This window comes from Arachis ipaensis, chromosome B07 (genome assembly GCF_000816755.2).
Source record: "Arachis ipaensis cultivar K30076 chromosome B07, Araip1.1, whole genome shotgun sequence".
NCBI lineage: Eukaryota > Viridiplantae > Streptophyta > Magnoliopsida > Fabales > Fabaceae > Arachis > Arachis ipaensis.
Window position 1 is genome coordinate 6,730,090 of NC_029791.2, and position 6,640 is coordinate 6,736,729.

General features: G+C 27.4%; 1 pseudogene; it reads right to left on the reverse strand.

Moving 5' to 3' along the window:
- LOC107606720 lies at positions 230–1,636 on the reverse strand (annotated as a pseudogene).

Here is a 6,640-nt window from a genome sequence, read left to right on the forward strand (position 1 = left end):
AGAACATTTCATTCATTTTGACTAAATATTAAATTTGTATATATAGTTGAAAAAGTATAGGGTACTAATATATTATCTGTCAATTTATTGTTAATAATAATTAATTATTATATTTTAAATACATATATAAAAAGACACATTTAAAAAATATATCTATAAAGACATTTCTATTAAATACAACCATAAAAAAGATATTTTTATGAAACACATTTACAAAGACACTTCTATAAAATACAATTATAAATAAAAATTGGCAGAAGTTGGTAACGTAGGGGACGTATATAGTTATAAGCATTATTAAAAGCATCTATATCAGTGGATCCCCTAACAACAGTGTCAACCAGGATGTTTCTTGTGAGCTTTGACATAGACAAGGATAAAAGAAAAAAAAGAAACGAGTATTATTCCCAAGTACTCATTTCCACACAACTAAATTTTCTTCTTAAAAGCTATTACAATCTTAGAAAACACAGCTGAAATTAATTATGCTGTTGCAGTAGGAAGTGAAGCCTTCATCATGGCTTGGAATCTTGGCTCCTTTGCCTGAAACTTGAGTGCAGCATAGAGCTTCATGTAGTCCTCAAACACAAACTTTGGGTATTGTTGGTTTCCTCCTCCTTCTTCTGGCTTTTGTTCCAACAATGATGGTGCAGGGTATATCACAGCATCACTTCCAGGGTTGTAGAATGATGCTATGGACATCCTTGTCCCATTTGTTTGTGCTATCACACGGTGCTCCACACTCTTGTATTTTCCATTTGTGATCACCTATGTAATTTCACCATAATTATTCATGTTGAATAAGGTTATATGAACAACCACCTTAATTAACATAAGTAGTTAATTTGTGAATGTTAGGCATATAAATATGAGAAAGGTTTTATTATACCAGTTTATAAACATTATTCTAAGGATCAGTGATAAGAGAGTTAAAATACCTCAATTTGGTCACCAAGATTAACAACAATGGAGTGGCGCATGGGCGGAACATCCACCCACTTGCCATCCTTGAGAAGCTGAAGGCCGCTGACCTTGTCATCCTGCAAAAGAAGGATGATGCCGCCGGCATCGGTGTGGGCCCGGAGACCCTTAACAAGATCAGGGTTAGCCCTTCTCTAATCCAAGATTGTCACACAAAAGATCAAGCAGCTGGTCTGCAAGAATCTCCAGCTTCACTGCAAACTCCTTCATTACATCTCTGTACTCATCACTGAGATCAGGGACCTCAGAGATGTTAGATTCCGGAAGATGGCGCAAGAAGAAGGTGCTCTCCCAATCCAATAAGGACTTGCTTGCTGCAAACTCCTTGAACCTCTGCTCCATGCATTTTCTGTAATGTTCTTTGTTTACCCTCTCCACTCTGTCCAATAGCTCCTCTTCTATTCCATGATTCACCAACTATATATATACAAAACACCAATTAATGTATTATTATACTATAAGATGTTAAACAAATCACATTAATCATGAAATATATAAATGAATGTACTTACCTCAAAGAATCCCCAATTCTTACAAGCATCTTCAATTTGATCAAGAATAGCCTTCCTCTCGTTACCATTGACATTCTCTAAGCTAATCACTGGGAAGTTCTCCATCTCTCTCTCTTTCTCTTTTGTATCACTTTGTGTGTTTCGTTAATTAATATGTTTTGAGTATGCAGAATGAGAAAGAAGGAGAGTGCTATTTATAGGAATTATTCTAGGTAGTTAAATTAGTTTTGTATGGTGATGATGTGCCTAAATATTCATAAAGTGCATGCATGCATGCATGCTTTTCAATTAGGCTTCTTGAGACCTATATGGTTATATCAAAGATCATATCATATGCTAAGTTGCGTCGTTGAATTTTCTTTGAGGCTGCCTCAAAGCACCAAGTTGCAATAGTATTAGTGCATTATTATTCCCCTAAGCTAGTTGGAGTTTCATCACGTGTTTTATTGAAAGGTTGTTGCCACAAGCTAGTTAATACAGTTATCAAATTCAATTCAACCAGGAAGGATCTATTTACCGTTCAATTGTAAAATTTCGTTTGCTTTTAAACATTAAATTTTCAACCTCATTAAGTAAAACTTGTTTACATTTTCGATTGTCCTCTGCCGGCTTATAAAAGTAGTAACTCTTTGGATTACCAATTTTAAAATTTTCAATAGTTTAATTAACAAGATACTTATGTTATTTTATTAAAATAAATAAACTTTTAATGCTTTGAGTATACCTATTTTAACTATCTAGTATATATAAGAGAAGTTTGGTACATAACTTTTCTCTTAAAATATGTACCTTACATTATTATATATAATATGTTAAAAATGCATTTGTTAACAATATAAACCACTTACTATCTTGATTAATTTTACATTTGTTATTTCGGTTCCGCTACGTTACCAACAACATATCTGCCAACTCTTATTTATAATTGTGTTTCATGGAAGTGTGTTCGTGGATGTGTCTAATAAAAATATATTTTTTATAGCTGTATTTAATAGAAGTGTTTTTATAGATATATTTTCTGAATGTGTCTCTTTATATATGTATTTAAAATATATTAATTATTAGACACATCCACGAACACACTTCCATGAAACATAATTATAAATAAGAGTTGGCAGAAGTTGGCAGATAATATGTTGGTACTCTATACTTTTCCTTGTTATTTATATATATATATATATCATATATATAGTAGACAATAGTAGTTAACTAGTTATGATTATTTTTTGGAATATTTCCAAACAAAAGAAGGCAACGGCGGCACATTGGCATATGAATTATTTCTATTTTTGTCTTTAGTCAGCATTACTGCATGAAGTGTAGAGTCTAGATACACCAATTTTTAATAAGATTTTAAAGGTTTGTTTAGAATAAAATATTTTAAAATTGATTTAAGTAATTTAAAATAAATAATTGGAAATAAATGATTGTATTTCAAATTAATTATGTAAAAATAATTGATTTGATTAAACAATTTTTTTTGGTGACTGATTTGATTAAACAATTAATATAATAATTTGGTTTTACATTGTTATTCTGTATATTAACTATTTATTACACAATAATTTTTTTATTACTACCAATAACAACTGTTGGACCACCGTGAGACCATTTCTGTTCATTAGACCTTTACCACCTCTTTTATTCTCCAAACTCTTCTCTTTTATTAGTTTAGTTATAGTGTAAATCTATACTATTTATAAATAAATTTAATTCCTTTTTTTATTCATTCAAACAAAACAATACAATTTTGAAACCAAATCAATTCTAGTTCCTATATATTGTTATTCATGCCAAACAAAAACAAATAATTTTGAAATAAAATCAATTCTACTTTCATTAGATTCTAAATACACCCTAATTAAGATACAAGATTGGCATAGCGTGGTGTATTGTATTTTGCTTTTTTTTTTTTTAATTATTTTAAAATGTATATTGAATGTTTATAATTTTGTTCTATAATAATAATACGGGTAAGATACTAATTAAGATATACATGTCAACAATCTTGTGCACAAAAAAGAGAGGGGCACGTGAATTGTCCCAGGTTACATTCAAATGGTAAGTTACAACTTACAAGCATGATTTATATATGGTGAATGCTACCCAACCCCTCTAAAATAACATGTAAGTTACTTTTTATTATGTGTCACATTGTAATTGGTTCTTATTTTAATCATAGTTGGACTTTTTATTATGTGTCACATTGTAATTGGTTCTTATTTTAACCATAGTTGGAGCGCCAATGCCATCGCCATCTACTGTCCTCCCACACAACTCCTCTTCCCAGTATAGTCAGCGCCTCTTTTTGCCATGAATCACTTCTTACCCACATAATTAATGGTTAATTTGGTTATTAAATTTTTTTATTAAAAAAACATATCTTTATTTAATTTGAATTTTGATCTTGGTCGTCCAGTTAGAAAAGTAGTTGTCGCGTGCAATATGAAATGATTGTTGTATTTGGATTAAGATCCTTAAAAAAAAGTAAGCAGAATTGAATAATGATTTCAAAGTCATTTGATTTTCTACATAAGAACTATAATATATATACGTTATAACAATCAACAAACCATAAGAAAAGTTTTTGACGTTGCGCAAGAGTTTAGTTGTCAATTTGCAATCAAATCTTTAAAACAGTTATTACTTAGCAATATTATATTATTATTAGACGCCACGACCTGGAAAATGAAAATGATCACATGACAGTTTAATTTTCATACAAATATTAAGTCAATTGATAAAGGAGTAAAATAAGTTAGGTAAAATCAAAGGATATAATAATGTCAAGAAATTAGAAATATATATATATATGGCTATCATCAGAGCAATATACTGTTTCTGTTTCATCTTTTTTGACCACTTATAAATAGTTAATAGGCAATAGGAGCCACAAATATAACGAAGAAAAATCAAAGTCTTTTTTAAATGATTATTGAACAGATTCGAATCTGTAATCTGTTCTTCATGCATCTATAAGTCAGCGGAGTCTTCCGTTAACTGAATACATTCATATTTTGTTTTAAAAAAATTAAAAGAAACTTAAATATAAAGGATATAGATTCAATGATTAATTTTTGTTAAATAAAAAGTATACAACTAAATTATTTAAACTATACATAATTGAGAAACTACGAAGACTTATAATATAATTAAACCATAATAATAAGAATTCTGAACTAATAGTTACAGCAATTATTGAACTTATTAATTTTTATATTTCTATTCTGATCAAAATTGAATCGGATTACATTATTTAGACTCTACATAATAATTAATAAATTTAATAGTTTGAATAATAAAACATCATATTTTTCTATTCAAATGAAATAGATAAGGTTTAAACGTAACTTCAAATGTGCATGACCATAGGCACACTTGGCGTGAAAGCCTCCGGCGGTTCATCTCCATTATTAAAAGGCAAGCTTGACTTTAGTTTTATGATCTTGGAAAAGAAAAAGGGTATTGCAGAATTTAAATGAATAATTATTTTTAAAAAATTAATAATTAAATTATATCATTTAAACTATAGGTCGCCCATAAGATAAGTTTATATTATCTTTTACTAAAACGAACAAGAATATTGGGCTATTGGAGGAAATTAAAACAAAGATAGCTTCCTTGAAGAACAGAAAACGGGTCTTAGTTTATAAGCATTCTTTTTCATGTGGCGCTTATTATTCCAATTCTGATTATGATGTAATCAGTGGCGTAACTTGAAACAAAATTTTGGGAGACAAAGAATAATTGTCAAGATGTTTTTGATATGAACTTCATTTAAGTTAAGTTTATCTAATCTCATCTCTCTGGTTTGAGTGATATTGCCAAATTTAAAGTCGTTTTCTAGGGTCTCGTTTTAAAAAATTAAAGTCAAACTCATCATATGTAACTTTTTGAACTTTTAAAGGTTGTATCTCACTTTTTTTGTGATTCATTAAAGTAGAAGAACTATCTCCAGGTGTTGATATTGTAAAAGTTATATGTTCTTCTTTTTAAATATTAGCCTTCCTCTTAAAAAATGCATCAATTCTTTGATTTTTCATTATTATTTTATATAAAATTTGAATATATATTCTGTAAAATATGTAAAGAAGAAGTTAGAAGGACAAATATTAAAATTTATAATATTTATTGAATTTTTTATCAATTTATACAAATATAATATTATCTTTTTGAATTTTTGAAGGTTATATCTCACTTTCTTTGTGATTCATTAAAGTAGAAGAACTATCTACATGTGTTGATATTGTAAAAGTTATATGTTCTCCTTCTTAAATATTAGTCTTCCTCTTAAAAAATGTATCAATTCTTTGATTTTTCATTATTATTTTATATAAAAATTTGAATATATATCCTGTAAAATATATAAAGAAGAAGTTAGAAGGACAAATATTAAAATTTATAATATTTATTGAAATTTTTTATCAATTTATACAAATACAATAATATTAATACTTATTGAATATTCTATTATTTTTATCATATAAAAAATTAAATTAAATAAACAATAAAATATAAAATAATATTAAATTAAATAAATAAAAAATATCTAATTTTTCATATTTGAACTTAAAGATAGAGAGAGTGTTGTTTATTGAATTTATTGGGTATTTTAAGTCATAGTAAAGTATTTAAGTCAATTAAACTACTTTTTATCTTTTAAAAAAATACTACTAATTTTTTTATAAAAAATTTGGGAAGACCATAACCCCTCCTTGTCTAAACTAAACTCCGTCTCTCGATGTAATGTTCTTCACTTTCTCCTTAAATGTGTAATTTTTCTTTTTCTTCTTTTCTTTTCCCCTCTTCTTTTAGAAAAAGTTGGTTTTCTAGATACTATAGTTTGTATCATTCAACAATAATTTTTTATTTTTAAACTGAACGAGAAAGAAAAATTTATCATATGAAATTTTCAATTAATGATTTTCAATTATCATAATTCTCACAGTTCTTGTGTAAGATGATTTCTAAATCATCATCACTCTTAGAAAGGTAAGAGAGAACAATAGAAAAAATATTTAAATGTATTTAAATTGTGTAGAATGATACAATATAAAAAAATATTTATAGGTACTAAGAAATTCAAAATAATAAAAACGTAATATTTTATAATAAATATTTAAATATATATTAAATAATTTTAATAA